Source organism: Onychomys torridus, chromosome 4 (genome assembly GCF_903995425.1).
Source record: "Onychomys torridus chromosome 4, mOncTor1.1, whole genome shotgun sequence".
In the NCBI taxonomy this organism is placed as follows: domain Eukaryota; kingdom Metazoa; phylum Chordata; class Mammalia; order Rodentia; family Cricetidae; genus Onychomys; species Onychomys torridus.
The window spans coordinates 110541043-110557792 of NC_050446.1; positions in this window are offsets into that span (position 1 = coordinate 110541043).

Sequence of the window (16750 nt, forward strand, 5' to 3'; positions counted from 1 at the left end):
TCACTTGAAAAAATAGAATGTAACTACACTGTAATTTCTATATTGCTTATAAGATTTTGTTGGGGTATATAAGCTGTAGAGGAAAAATAAAGAGAGAGAATATAGAAGAAGAGAAAGAAAACATCAAGAATGAGAGAATTAGGAAGAAAATACTTGTTAATTGCTTTTGTAAATGACTCAATTTTCTTTCCTACTTTTTCAATTCTGCCTCAAGCAAAAAGCCAGGGTGTGGTCATCATATAAAGATTGTCTTTCTACATCAGCATAATCTCCCTCCCCAAGATGTTGGTCTTGGGAGATTTCAATACCTCTAGCCCTATTTCCTTGTTCAATGGTCTTAGCCTCATCTTTCTACCAGGCAGGTCCTTCATTGTAATTGGGGATTAGCCTCCAAGATTGCTGTAACCAAATCTCTCCAGTTTTGAGGGCTAATTCTTTTACAAGTTGACCATGGGGTTAACATTTGCTTCACAAAAGGTGAGTGCATGCCACATGAGACTATCGATTCCTTAAGTCTCCTCAAATCAAACATTTGCACAGGAGTCCATTCAGCTCTTACATAGTCTGAGGGATATGTATTATTTGGTAGTTCCTATAAGGTTACTGGATAAATTAAGTTTGGCTGTTTGAAAGCCTTAGGCTGTTTCTCTGTAACTTTATAATGCAAAGTTGGTTGTCCTTTAAATTCCTTTGTCTGGGTCTGAATATCTCTATAATCTGTTTTAGCAAGTTTTTTCTAAAACTTTTATCTTAGCACTCATATTAACCAACTTTTTAAATAATGAAACAGAAATGATTAAACAAATAATATTTATAATTGATATTATGTAAATCCCATCTACAGTAATTATTCTCTCACTTATTGTTCCCTTTTCAAACCATCTAGCATATTATCAGAGATCTAATTCCCTCCATTATAAAAATGATTCCCATTTTTTAATGTGGGGAACAACTGTCTTTTTTTTTTTTAAACTAATACCCCCCTTTAAAGAAATCCCAAATGACTCACCAAATCTGCTGACAATGATGATTCAGATGACAGTGAAGTGAGACAGCTACCAAGCATGGCAGCAGCCTGAGGAGGGGGTCCAGTGAAAGCTACAACCCACTGGGAGAGGAAAGAAGTCAAAGAGCCAACTGTCTGCATGAGAAAACATGCAAAAGTGGCTAACTCCTGTGGCTTTTGGAGCCCCAAAGCCTGTGGAATTTGCTGCAGATAGGCTGCAACAGAAACATAGCTGGCAGGGTAGTGACTCCTAACTGAGTGCAGTTCTGGAATGAGCTGGTGACTGCAAAGCCACAAGCAAGTGGCTTTTTCATGAATTTGTGCCCCACAAGTTGGATGCCAGACATTGCATGAATCCTAACTGGTCTTATAATAAAAACCCAGGGCCAGATAGATATCAGGGTAAATACTGAATGATCAGAGGAAGCAAGCCACAACCACTTCTCACCTCGCCAGGTGTGGTGGTGCTTGCCTTTAACTCCAGAACTTGGGAGGCAGAGGCAGGTGGATCTCTGTGAGTTCAAGGTCAGCTTGGTCTACAAAGTGAGTTCCAGGACATCCAGGGCTGTTATAAAGAAAACCCTGTCTCAAAGAACAAAAACAAAAACAAAACAAATAGTATTTCAATTAAGACACTTCTAGAAACGCTTTCATAACCCCATCTGGCTGAGGACTCAGGAGCATTTAGTCTGAGGATTCTTGGAAACAGAATCTTCCCCTTTCAGCTGAGGAGTTGGTGAGGTGAGAAGTGGCTGTGGCTTGTTTCCTTTGGTCTTTCAACATTTACCCTGATATCTGGCTCAGGTTTTTTTTTTATCATAAGACCAATTAGGATTCATGCAGCAGTACATTGACACTGTGGGTTCTCTTTGAGCTCTGCGCTGCTAGAGGCTGGCCCCCAAGCAGCAGAAATAAACACTTAAAATTGTTTAACATTCCTAGCCATCATGGAAATACAAGTTAAAACTGCTTTGACCACAACTCCAGCTGCCTTACCAGAGACCAGGCAGGTCCTAGGAATCCCAGGTAAGACATTGCCCACTGCCCACTGATACTCCTTAAAGATCACCCAACAGTCCCAGACTGTACCCTCTCCCCTAGGTTCCATATTGTGGTTTACAATTTTGGCAGAAGACTGCTTTACTTGAGGCCAGGCCGATTCTGGGATCCAAGTATAACACTGCTCACAGCCAATTAACACCCTTTAAGCTGGCCCAACAACCTATAACTACATTCTCTCTGCTTAGCTCCATATCCCAGCCTACAATCTCAGTAGAATACTTCTGCTGTACTGGAAGCCATACCATACTAGGACTCCCAGAGACCAAGCAGGTACTCAGAACCCCAGAGGCCACACAGGTACTTGGAACTGCAGAGGCAGTGTTGGCCACCCAAGACACAAGATGTCTTTCAGGACACAAAAACACCAGCAGAGACACCCTAAAGGACCAGAAGACTCACCAAAACCTCTGGCCACTTAGACCAGAAGACCAGAGAGGAAACAGAAACTAAGGAATCCATCCAACAAAGACAAACTCAGGAATCTACACATAGACAATAATCATCCCAAACACAGATGCCTAAATGTCAGTGTAAGAACACAAACAACAGAAAGGGCAATATAGCACCACCAGAGTCCAGCTATTCTACTACAGCAAGACCTGAACATTCCAACAGAGCTGAAGAACCAGAAAATGACCATAAAAACCAACTTTACGAAAATGATAGAGGCCCTTAAAGAAGAAATGAAAACAAACAAACAAACAAACAAAAAAATAGGCTCTAATGCCAGTGAAGGAAGGGTCTTGATAGCAAGGTGAGAGCAAACAGACAAAGAACAAAAGCTTCCTTCTTCCAAGTTCTTATATAGGCTTCCAGCATAAGGTGTGGTCCAGATTAGATCTGGATTAAAGGTGTGTCTTCCTACTTCAAAGATAAAGATTAAAAGTAGATCTTCCGACTTCAAGTTAAGCAGAAATCCCTCACAGCTGTGCCTCCATTTGGGGGTTTTAGTTAATTCTAGATTTAGACAAGTTGGTAACCCAGCCACCACAGAGATGATGGGAGTATCTGGGAGAAGTTGAAAGAATATGAACAAAATACACTGTAGAGACATTTTTAAAAGGTAAATTTAAAAAGGTAAGTCTGAAATTTTTAGAATGGATTATTTAGTGAGGAAATCTCAGTAGTTCTTTGATAATATTGTGCTGGTTAGTATTTGTCAACTTGAAACAAATAGAGTTAAATTAGAAGGTACCTCAATTCAATATTCCTTTTGTGGGTTTGCCTTGTCCAACTTCAGTGTGATGGCTTTTGCTTTATTTTATATGTTTGTCTTAGAGTTTTTATTGCTGTGATGAAGCACCATGATCAAAAGCAAGCTGGAAAGGAAAGGATTTATAATCCATCATCAGAGTAAGTCAGGACAAGAACTCAAGCAGAGCTGACACCTGGAGGCAGTAGCTGATGCAGAGGCCACAGAGGATTGCTGCTTCCTGGTTTGCTCTCCATGAGCTTGCTCAGCCTGCTTTTTTATAGAACCTAGTTCCACCATCTCAGGGATGGCGTCACCCACAATGGGCTGGACCCTCCCCCATTAATCACTAAGAAAATGTCTTAAAGCTGGATTTTATATAGACATTTTCTCAATTGAGATTCCTTCCTTTAAGATAACTCCAGCTTGTGTCAAGTTGACACAGACACACATAACCAGCACAACTATATATACCCATATATACATGGGTAAAAGGGCCAGTTGAAGAAACACACCCTGACCCTGAAACCAGAGCCAGTGAAAGAAACACACATGTTGGCCCTGAAACCAGAACCAAAAAAAATCACACTCTGACCCTGAAACCAGAGCCAAAACAAAATAAAAACCAAAATAAAAACAAAACAAAACAAAACAAAAAAAACCCAAAAAATAAAAAAAAACAAAAATACAAAAAACAAACCAACCAAACAAACAAACACATTTTGGCCCCCAAACCAGAGCCAGTGAAAGAAACACACCCTGACCCTGAAACCAAAGCTAAAAGGTTTAAAAGGTCAGGTGAAAGAAACATACTTTGACCATGGAACCAGAGCCAAAGAAACACATTCTACACCTGACCAGCTCAGCAAGAAAACCAACCAATCCCTGGGCAGGAAATCTAGCAGAGAGGAACAGAGAAATAACAACTCTCATAGGAGCAGGAGAAGAATTGCTACATCTCTGCAGTGAAACCCCCTTAGCAGAGTGCAGCAGAGCCGAGCTGTAACAACTCTCATGGAGAGGAGCAGGATTGCTACATTCCTGCATGGGACACTATCCCCCTCCAGAACAGAGCTGTATGTATTTCCTGGCTACCTTTCCCTTCAGAGATATAGGTATAGCCTAGCTTCCTATAGCCAGGATACCTTTCTCTTTAGAACTGGCTTCTGACAGCTATTATACCTGTCCCCCTAGAGCTGTAACATTTACATATGGAGAGGGGTGGTAGAGAGAATTGCCTCTATGCTATTTGCCTGTGGCAAGACTATGGGGATATTTTCTTGATTAATGACTAAGGTGGAAAGCCCAGCCCTCTCTGAGATGCTACCTCTGGGTAGACAGTTCGAAGTTGCATAAAAGCAGGCTGAGTAAGCCATGAGGCATAAAGCAGTATGGAGTATTCCTACATGGCTTTTGCTTTATGTCTGTGGCCAGGATCCTGCCTGAGATCCTTCCTTGATTTCCCTTAATGATGAGTTGTAACCTGTCAGCCAAACAAATTCCTTCCTCCCCAGGTCACTGTGGTCTCTGTTTCATAATAGCAGCAGAAATCAAAGTAGAACAAAGAGCTTTCATTGACTATTCTGTGGTAAGGATTATATTGTCAAGAACTGTAAAATTCAATCAAGTCCTGAATACTCTAAGACAACTTGATTTCAACCAATGTTCATTGATCACCAAAACCATCTGGTCCACCCTAGAAATGTACTTTCCATTATAAAGATTTCAGGAACTAGGACACAACACAGAGCTACCAGGCAGGTGCCATAACATGTGGCACACGCTAGCAACAGCAAACCTTCCAGAGGTGACTGGTTTATGGCTTCTGCTTATTTTCATTTACAAATTTTTAACGCTGATGCTTGTATTTCCAATTGAGATGGAATCTAGCTATGCTTCCAGGTTTATAATGGAAGAAACAGCCCATAAGTGGGTCATGAGCAATCTTGCCCATTAATCACCCAAAGTCCACTAGCTAAGCATGCTGGGTGCCAAGAAAGCCATGGGGCTTTGTCTCAGAGACAATGTACTTTTCTAAATTTAATTCTCAATGTGGAAGTCTAACATTTGAGCTCACTAATATTTTTCACTTGTTTGTAAAACTGGAGCAGGGCAAAGCAGTGTAGCCTCACCCCCAAAGTAGCAAGGAACATCTTTAATTATCAGACTGATCAGCATGTGTAGGTTGTGGTGCCCTACTCATTGACCTTGACATACTCACAGCTGTCAATGATATATTAATCACCTTAAACTTACCCAGAATGGAATTTTGGGCTATGGATGGTTCCATGTTATAGTCACTACTGCTTTAACCATCTTTCCAGACTAGGGTTAAAATTCTAAGTACTTCATCTCATGTCCTTGGCATAGTCAATAAAGTAAATAGTGCAAGCTCTTCCTTCAAAACATGTCCAGACTAGAACCTCTTCCCAGTATAGCAGGACAGTGCTCTGAGTGGAGCATAACATTTCATTTTTGCTGAGGATTAGTGCCATTCCTTTCCATCAGTTATAGAACACTGGCGTTTAGGTGGGACTCTTTGTGTATCTAACAAGTACTCAGATCTGGTATTTGTAGCCATCTCTCATTTTGACTTCTTGTTTGCATTTTTAGTCGCTCTTGAGGATCCCAAACCTTTTCTCATATACAGCAGCCGAATGATTCTCTTAGAGAATAAATAGGATTTTGTTACTCATCTGCTCAAACCTCTGTAGTGATCCTTCTGTATTAAGAATAAAATCCTCTGCTACTTCATTTGTTTATTTTTGTAAACATGGCACAATACCACAAAGCTTAGAACTAAAAACAACAAAATTTTATGATTTCTTATGACACCATGGTTGGACTCAGCTGGCCAGCTCTTCTGCCCCATTTGGCTGGGCTCATCCACAGGACTGCATTCAGTTACATGATTGCATTTGGTTGCAAACCCAGCTGGGGCAGGAATGTGTACCATGACACTTACGTGTCAGCTGTGGTTGGAGTGGCTGTCTAGGCACTCCCTCTCCTTGACGTCTTAGCATTTAGAGGTCCAAGTTCAAGTTTCCTTTCTGGGGGGTGGGTGATCTGGAAGCTAAGTATCAAAAACCAAAATGGGAAAGTGCTATGGTAATGCTATATTATAAAACATTCCTACCATATCCTATTGATCAAATCAACTCACAAAGTCAGTCAAGACTGACGAAGAAAGATCTTTCAATCTCTCTTTCCCTCTTCCTCTTTCCTCTCTCTCCCACTCCCTCTATTTCTCCTCTTTCCCTCCTTCCTCCCTCCCTCCATCTCCTCCCTGGCTCTAATGAGGTGAACAGCTTTGCTCTACCACACACTCCCCATCATAATGTCTTGTCTGAGGCAGCATAATGGCCAGATGTGAGCAGAATGAAGAAGTTGCAGGGCGGTGGCCAAAGAAGCTACATTATAGCATCTTTCAGGCTCGGCTTTTTGCACATCTTTCAGCACAGGCCAAGAAATGGATCCAAATGATCAGAAACTTGAAAATTGCTGACTGTGTATGACACCAGTAAAACACTGAAGTCACAAGATAGCAGAACTATAAGATAAAACAGCATGGATCCTGGAGTCAACTGCCTAAAGCAGAGGCGTCTAGAAGGGAGATGCTATCTCAACACCTGTACTGGTCTTTGTGTCATCAAGAAATACAATTTTCCATCATCCTCTTGATTATGGGAGGGACATTAGTGTACTGCAAAGGAAGAGACCTAGTGACATCAATATCCAGAAATAATTTCCATATACAATAATCCTACAGTTTAATTTGAAGCCAGATTGTGTCTCATGTACTCTGTTCTGGCTACACTGGGCATCTTTGCCATTTTAAAAGCTGCTGTTGTGATGAAATCTACTAAATCCCCCTCAGTAGCCATCTGCTCATAGAACTGAATTGCAGCTGGTATTGTGGATTTTCTAAGTAAATACTAGATTTGCCAGACTCTCTAGAAAGCAGTTATAATCTCATGACTACTTTCTGAGCAATGGAATATCATAGAAAGTGTCCAGGGAAATTTTTAAGGGGATTTCCTTAACAGATAGCAGCTGAGCATGGAGGAGGCAGGGGCAAGAGAACCATGAGTTTCAGACCAGTCTAGATGACACAGAACCAAGGACTAGAGCTTTAGCTCAATGAACAAGTATCTGTCTATCATAAACAGAGCCCTGGGTATTATCACAAACATCACACACACACACACACACACACACACACACACTCCTACCTGAGGGTATCTGCCTTGATCATTCTCTTTCTCTGTGCTATTCCTGTGCTTTTTTTTTTTATCCTTATGAAATTGTGGTGAATGAACAGGTTGTGAAAGCCAGGTTGGGGAAGCCAGGGTCTCTGGGAATGGGGAGCAACTAATCATCTGAAGGTGTTTCTTTGACAGATGTACACTGATAATCTTAAGCCACAGCCACTGAGTTTTCCATCTTGTAGAGCCAACCCTAATCTTTAATGATGGGCATTTTCAGCCAAAGAATGAGCAAGAGCAAAGGGCCTGGGGCCGGAGAATATTTAGATGAAAGCAGAGTAAAGAGATTCAGGGAGGGAAGGCAATAGAGGCCACATGACAGTATCTTCTAGGCTTGGATTTTTTTTTTTATATGAATAAAATGGAAAGGCAAGTCAAAGTTTGGGGGACTGAGTGAGTAAGAGCATGAGTGAGTAAGACCATGACTTTACTAGAAACTCTGGTTCTCTACACATTGGGTGGGGAGCAGTTAGAATGCATGTACTCTGTTGCTGTCCTGTCCCATCCTTCTAGATCAGATTCTCTGGGGCAAGGACCACAGAATCCATTATGACAAGGTCTCCAGGTTCTAATGCCCACTCAAGGCTGAGAACTGCTGCTTTAGGAAGGAACACTTCAGATATAATGCAATTTTTCATGTGGAATAACCTCCTCATCTTCTGACCTTACTCTTGCATTCCTAATCTTTGATGCAGTTCTTTCTGATGCTTGAAAAGCCTCCAGATGCAGGCAGTTGTCTATCATGGCTGCTAGACCAGCTTGGTCAGCATCTCTCTCAGAGGCCTTCTGCAGTCTGGCTTTGGGAGTGACACTCTTTACTGCTTCCAAAGAACATTCCTTGCAATCCTCTATTGAAACATTTACTGTTTGTTTCCTAACTGTTTATTTAGCTCTGATCTTCTTCCCAAACAGAGGAATTTTTATTTTCTCACATTTAACAAAAACTTAAATGCCAATATTTTCAAATATTAAAAATCATTTTAGAAACAAAAGATTAAATGTCTATTTTTTCAACACACTGGAGTAGTTAAAAAAAATAAAATCTTCATTCTATCCAAAATGAGATAACAATAGATGCTATAAATGAATACATTCCATTGATTATAAGCCATAATTTCAGTTCTTTATTCAATCTGAATGAAGTCTTAATCAATGGCCTACCATGGCTTAGTTAATGGCATGTTTCCTTTCTTATAGTATCAAAATCAATAGTTTATTTTATAACATCACAGAACCTGTGAATATGAAGCACAGAAAGAGACAAGGGAAGAGGAAAATCTGGAAGGATGGGAAGTGTAGATGTGGGGAGACAGGACTGTTGTTTGAGCAGGGACGGACACTTAGAAAAAAAAATCTCCATGAGAAGGTAGTATTTGAAGACAGATGGGAAAGGGGAATGGTGTAGTTATGGGACATGAAACAGCATGGGAAGAACTTTCCAGGAAAAGAAAAAGCAAAGAGAAAGGCCCAAGGACAAGGTCAATACCTAGCATCTTGTTGATCAACCTAGAACCACTCAAGACAGTCTCTGGGACAAGAAAAGTAAGTGGAACAGGAAAGACAATAGAAAAAGCAGAAGAACAGGAACATAGAAGAGAAGTAAAGACTTATAATCCCTCTGGTGACTCCACATTTCTAACTTGTTCTAAAAAAAAAAAACGTGAAATAGAAGAGGCAGATGAAGAGGATGAAATTATTGAAAAGACAGCAAAGAGAGCCAAGATTAAAATCAAAGCTAAAGTAGAGAAGTAAGAATGGGTAATAGAAGGGGGGACATCCGTAAAGAAGAAAAACAAAAAGCATAGAAAGAAGCACATAAGGAAGAGTCACTCTCTGTGGAAGAGCCAAGCACAGCCCAGAAGGTCCTAGGGAGAGAAAAAGAAAGACAAGAATGACATTGAAGACAGATGGGAGGAAACTATAACTCTGTCACCAGGACACATAATGCTTTAAGATTCAGTTGGGAGCATACTAGAAATGCTCTAAAATAATAAAGGGAGGTTGAATTCAAAAATGATTATTTACAGCTTTTCCAACTTCTTTTGTATGTTTTGACATCAACTGTTAGCCTTAGAGTTCTTGATACACAAATTAAAATATTTTCTTTTTCTTATTTATTTACTTTTGGTTTCTCAAGATAGGGTTTCTCTGTGTCCTGGAACTCACTTTGTAGACCAGGCTGGCTTAAAACTCACAGAGATTCCCCCTGGCTCTGTCTTCTAACTGCTTGAATTAAAGGTGTGCACCACTTCTACCCAGCTTTCTTTTTATTAAAAAGCAAAGACAGTCTCTAATAAATACCCACAAGTGATTATATAATAGGACCTCACCCATTGGTAATGTACCAAATACTTTTAAAAGATCATGATTGCAGAGTATTTTTACTTCATGCCCATGCAGACTTAATATAGCTTATGAAAGTAACAAAAGGATATTGTAGAGGTATAAATTAATAAACCACTTTTATCATTTTTATAAATTAGTTTTCAGTATTCTAGATATTCTTAGAGGTATTGAGGATGTAGATGAACTAAATACAGTCCTTTCCCTCAAGGATTTCTTAACTAGCAAAGCAAATGGGAAAATAACCACCACACAATGCTACAAGACTGGTCACAGAAATGTGGAATGTATTGCTCATACAAGGAGTATTAGCTGTGTTCACTGAGACTCCTGTGAAGGTCTAGTTCAAACTTCATTCTCTTAGAGGACTCCTTTAGCAATGGGGTTGAACTATTGGCTGTGAGAAGCATATGCATCCTGGTGTCAGCTACTAGATTTTTTAAAACCTAATCTCTGATTTTAAAAGTACTTTAGATTGCAGGTGGTTCACAGGACATTTCACAGAGATAATATCCCCTGAATTGGCTTGTTTTAGTTAGGGTTATTATGACTGTTGAAATAGAATAGGGTAGAGGAGACCAATTATTAGAACTGATTTATTGGTTTATTTAGTGAGTTACTTACTTAAAGCACTGCTTGTACTGCCTACTTGCCAAGTTCCTGGAACAGAATGACCTGAAGAAATAGCTGAAATAATGGGTTGCTGTCCTGAACAATCCATTGACTGTCAAGAAGGCTTCTATAAAATCTTACTTGCTTGTCTGCCCCACTTTGTGCTTCTAAAGTATGAAATGAAATCATGAGAGTTGGATCTATACTGAGGCTCTTGAGGAACCACCTTCACTTTGGTCCACTGGTGGTATTTCTTTCCTTTCACTCTCATTTGATGCTGGAGTGCTTATTCCAGAAGGATTCCTGCAGTACTGTGCTGACACATCATGACCAAAAGCAACATGGGAAGGAAAGGGTTTATTTGGCTTATCCACTGAGGAAAGCGAAGGCAAGAACTCAAACTCAGCAGGAACCTGGAGGCAGGAGCTGATGCAGAGGCCATGGAGAAATACTGATTACTGACTTGCCTCTCATGGCTTGCTCAGTCTGCTTTTTTATAGAACCTAGGACCACCAGCCTACAGTGGCACCAACCATGATGGGCTGAGCTCTCCCACATCAGTCACGAATGGAGAAAATGCTCTACAGGCTTGCCTACAGCTGGCTCTTAAGGAGTCATTTTCTTAATTGAGGTTCCCTCCTCTCAGATGACTATAGCTTGTATCAAGTTGACATAAAATTAGCCAACACAGGGCTCTATCTTAAATGTTATGTGTTTTACAATAGTTATTTTCAAAGTAATAATGGAGTCTGGGAATGTAGCACAATTCTTAGTATCCATCTGCTTTTTCCATTCTCTCTTAGTTTGAACTGTCATCTTCCAGCAGCTCCAGACCTCAACAATCCTCTTCACCAAAACCAAATAAGAGCAAGAATGCCTTCTCATAGACTGTGAAATATCTTATCCTCCCTCCTAGCATCAGGAATTGATCCCTAAATCAAGAATCAGTGACATATTTAACATTACCATAATTTCACGAAGAGAGAGTTAAGGCTAACAGTTCTTCCAAAGGAAGAGGTTACAGTTTAAGGAAATGGCAGTGGGTGTCCATGTTGGAGCAAGAACAAAACAAAAGATGCCAGCTAAACTCTCTTCTAAAACAGGAATCCAGCTGATCATTATATGAGAAACATGGTTGGGGGGGAGTTCCTGTCTCTATTCTACAGGACTGACATAACCTTACCTGTTGGGTCCTTTCACTTCTCACCTCTCCCTTGCTTTTCACATGAAAATGAAAACCGTATGCTCATAATACCTCCAGTGAAGTCCTAGCCTCCAGTGCAAAGGTATAGATGGAGTCTTAAAGAGATGATGCCATGTGGATGGGGTCCTTGGGAAAGAATTGGTACTCTTGTTCAGAGAGAGAGAGAGAGAGAGTGAAAGAGAGGGGGGGGGGTCATGTGAGAACACATCCTAGAGCCAACCAGTGGTTTCTTCAACAAGCCAGGAAGAACTTTTGTAGAGCCAACCATGCAGACACTTGATCTTTGTGTAACTGTTTAGAGTCAAAGTTTTTGGCATTCTGGCTTATGTGCATTTACAGACAGTTTCCAAGGGAACAAGGAAATTAAATTGTGTGTTCTTTTCCAGTTGAAGGACTTTCCTTTTTTAAAAAATTTTATTTTATTTATTTTATTTTACATACCAACCACAGATCCCTCTCTTTTCCCTCCTCTCATTCTTCAGGCTTCCCCTACTAGACCTGCTCTGTCTAATACAGAAGACACTAGACACTTGTGGCTTTTCTGCATTTCAAGTGTGACCGAACCATATTGGAGAGGCTAGATCTCAAAGACTTCAAACAAAAAAGACTTCATCATATTTTCTCCATTAGATATTGGCATATTAATTTTGAGTATTTTGTGTTAAATAATGTATATTATTAAAGTTAATCATGTCCTCTTCTTTTTAATTTTAAGTGTGCCTGTAAGAATATTTTAAATTGCATGTGTAGTGTGCATTCCATTTGTACTGAGCAGTATTGCTATTGATTAATGTTCATTTCTAATTTGTGTGTGTGTGTGGGGGGGTGCAGGTATGTGTCCATGTGGGTGTGTGCACATGTGCATGTGGGTGTACAAGGAGGCCAGAGATTGACATCAGATTTTCTCTTCAATTACTCTCCATCTTCTGGGATGCATCATCTCTCCTTGAAACTGGAACTCACTGGGCTGGCCAATGAGCTCCAGGGACCCACCTGTCTCCCCTGTCTGCCAAGCTTGAGGGTTATAGTTGCAGCCTGTCATCCTCATTCATTTGGCAATGTGTTTCTCAAGGTTTGGTGTGGTGATATTTGTGCTGAAATGTGGTGATATTTTATTTGTATGTTAATAATTAAAGCATGACTGGAGACCAAGGGGAGAAAAGCCAGCCATTTTTATGTAAACAAAGAAGTCACACAGTGTTAGCACATGCCCTTAATCCAATCACTTGGCAGGCAGGGTCTCTGTGTGTTCAAGGACACACTAGGGAACAGCCAATCGTGGTGACACACGCCTTTAATCTCAGTACCAACTATAGATACCTGGAGGTCTGTACAGGCAGTAACAAAGAAGTGAGGTAGCTGGGCTAAGAGCAAATGAGAGAGCAGAAAAGCAAGGTAATAAAGGTGCAGGTTAGACAGGAAGTAGTCACATTTTAGAGGGGATAGAGCTGCTGAGGTAAGGTGGTTGGTGGCTCTCACTATTTCCCTGATCTCTAAGGCTTTTACCTGTATATTTGGCTTTGTGTTTCTTATTTAATAAGACCATTTAGAAAATCAGCAACAATTTGGTCCCTTCTGACCAGAAGCATCAGAGTACTTGTTAGATATACAAAGAATCCCACCCAAACCCTAACTCAAGGTAGGGCCTTCCAAAGCTGTGAACATGCTCCACATCAGTATTCTGTAACTGATGGACAGGAATGCCATCAATCCTCAACAAAAATAAGATATTTGCTCTGGAAGAGGGCTGCTTGAAGGCTGAGAATATGGGATGGAGTACAATACATTGGTAGTCAGGCCCCCTCTACCATTTTGATTTAAAATTAATGTTTTGATCTATTTTGTTGATATAACCAAATACCCGAATCTGAGTGATTTGTAAGAATAGATGTTTATATAAAGAACAGTTATAGGAGTCCAAAAACATGGTGTTCAGCTTCTGCATAGCCACATGGCAGTTCAACTCCTAATGGGAAAAGAGAAAGGAGAAGTAGACCCATGGGAAATGGTGCATACGCAAGACAGAACAAGGGACAGTGAAAGGCTCTTTTATTCCTTTATGGAAAGTGCAGTAATCTCTTCATGTGCATGGATCTCTCATGATATCAAATCCTCTTAAAGGCTCCCACCACCTCTCACCACCATTACAATGGGGACTAAGCCTCAACACCAGTTTGAGTAGAAACAAACCATATCAAAACCATAGCAAAAGGTCTGGAGAAATGGTTCTCTGTGGGTGAGAGTGATTGCTACGCGACCATGAGGGCTTCAGCTTGGAACCCAGCATTCTCAAGAAGTCAGACATGGCTTCCACCATAATCAGAACCCCAGGACTTTTCAGGGGGCAAAGATAAGAGGATTGTTGTGGCTGGAGGGCAAAAGGCCTAGGTGAAAAACTTGAGCTTGAGATTCAGGTAGAGACCCTGACTCAAATAAATAAGGCCTAGAGTGATAGAGGAAGATACCAGGTATTATCCCCTGGGCAGTGCTCACCAGGGTAATACACCTCCTACACACACACACACACACACACACACAGCACAGTGACTGAGAAATGCAGCCTTATAAACTAACATTTAGTGTGGTTGATTCTCTGTCCCCCCAGTATCCTTTGTAAAAGACACTCTTATGAAGGTGAATTCACTAGTTCAAGGTCATGCTGTAATCAGCATGAGTCAGGGTGTCATACATTCTCTTGCCATGAGTCAGGGTGTCATACATTCTCTTGCATGGCGTCTGTCACTTGTCTCAGATAACTAGTAACCTGAAGTATTTCCATGCTAGCAATTCCTGACTTCCATGAAAACCACCTGGGACACTTAAAAACACAATCCTGCCTTGAGTATCCACTAGCTACAGATCTTAATTTCATTAGTTCCACATGTTGTCTTGGTGTGACTAGAAGCTCCCAGGACTTTCAAAACAGTTCCCACTGGACAGATGAAGAGACCCCTGGGAAATACCTGAACAAGCTGGCAACAGCTAAAACAGGCTCTATGAGTGAAGCCAATATGCAGGAGTTCCCTGGATATCATTTGAAAAGGCACATTTAAAGGTAATCCTTCTGACTGGGCCTTGCTCTTCTGCAGTCTCCTAGGAAAGGTGATGTTATCAGTTCAGGAGCCAGATGTTGAGCAATGTTTCACTTAGATGCCCTGAGCCAGGTGAGGCCCCTGGTCCTAAATGAGTTGCAGCTTCTCGGGCTGTGTTGTCAGGACTGGACAGTTTATTCTGTTGTGTGTAGACCTGGCTTAGGGAATCCTGGAGAATCCAAGCTAATTCCCTTGGCATCCTCCAAGCTAAATCCTTGGATTTAGGACAATGTCCTTGTAGGAATTGGAGCTCCAGGGATCTGGAGGAAGATTCCCCAATGCTTATAGAAAACCAAACAGCCCAAATCCTACAGTCAGATTCCAGAAACAGAAGTCTCCAATGGCTTGATTTCTTCTCCAACCTAGCACTTTCCTCTCCCTTAAGCTCCATCTTGGGGATGGAAGTTTTAGAAGTCAACCTTTCCAACCCCTGTTTGGGCTGCCATCCTTGATGGGGAAATGTCTTTCTGTATGCTGTAAAAATATGTTGCTCTGATTGGTGAGACAATAAGCGGCTTTGCCCTGTCATCCTGGGCACAGCTTTCTTGATCTTTTGGGAGAGTCAGACAAAAGATTCTAGCCTTCCATGCACCCATCCCAGTGGCCGCTTGAACTCAACAGGGGCTCCTCAGGCTGTCTTCCTTAAAACTGAATGTTATGACATGTGCGTGGTGGCACACACGTGGGCCTACAATGAACCAAGTTCCAATCTTTGATCTTTGGAGAGATGTAGACCAGATCTTTGTTCTACTTTGATTTTTTACAAATTTCGCTCTCTCCCTGTGCCTCTTTCCCTGCATCGGAAGGGCCAGGCCTCCTCGGTTCACAGCCTGCAGGGGGTGGGGGGAGGGGAGACACAGGGCACCATTGGATGCCTATGCGCCTAGCAACATCCTCCACATTCAGCTTCCTTGCTAACAGACACCACGTGTGCCTTACCGGTACTGAGAGAACAGAAACTGAAGCCTACTTTTTGTGGACTCCAGGTTTATCTTTAGATATGTTGCTATCTATTCTCGCAGATAAATTCAGCTCTGAGAGCTCCTGAGCCGCCTCCAGCTTTCGACCCAACTTCCCCAGCCAGGTTCCGGCCCATCAAATTGGGAAATGAGGTGATCCATCAGCCTGCATCTCCCAGGAGTGTCTCTGGCTGGGAGCGCCAGGCAGGAGGCGTGCCCCATCTGTGCGCTTAGGCAAAATCACCAGGGAATAGCAGAGCGATGGCTGCGGGGCTCCGGACCTCTGGGTGACCTGCGTTGGTGCGCATAGCTGGCTGTGGTTTCATTGGTCTGGGACCCAAGGGCAGTTTGACTTCATTTGAGACAGGGGGACGGTGGACAGCTACCAAACATCCACAGCCCAGGATTTTCATCAGAAGGGTAGCAGGCTCAGGGAATCCTGGGGAGAAAACAGATTTGAGCCTGGAGACTGCACTGACAGATGCCCATCCTGGACTGGAGGGCTGAAGAAAACCTCTGATAGAGGCAGTTCTCCTGGCAGGGGCCTCGGGAGTCTTTCAGACTGAGGAAAGCCTGAGAAGTCATTAACTTCGCTTTCAAATTAAAAAAAAATAAATCAAACTAACAGTAAACACACAGCGAAAACCAAATCAAAAACGTGATATTTTCATAGCCCTGTATACAAATTTGTATATAAAATGTCAAGGATATATGGAGAATGACTCCTTGGTTTGTATCAAGTGTGAGAGCCCAGAGTTGTAATCTGCTCCATCCAGAGGAGAAGGGGCGAGTCCAGTGGACAGGTTGCGCTTTGGCGGGTCTGCAGGAGTGCAGTTCCCCGGTCCTGCAGTAGGGCAGGGCGTAACATCTGGAGAATTGTGCAGAAATCCGCTGCTCAGAGCCCTCTGGGCTCTGCAGTCTCTGAGCTCAGGAGCTGCCTCAGAGCTGAAGACTTTTTGATCAAAGGCAGGCCCCTGGTTTGTCCCTGGACACGGTCCTTAAAGTGGAAGCCTGC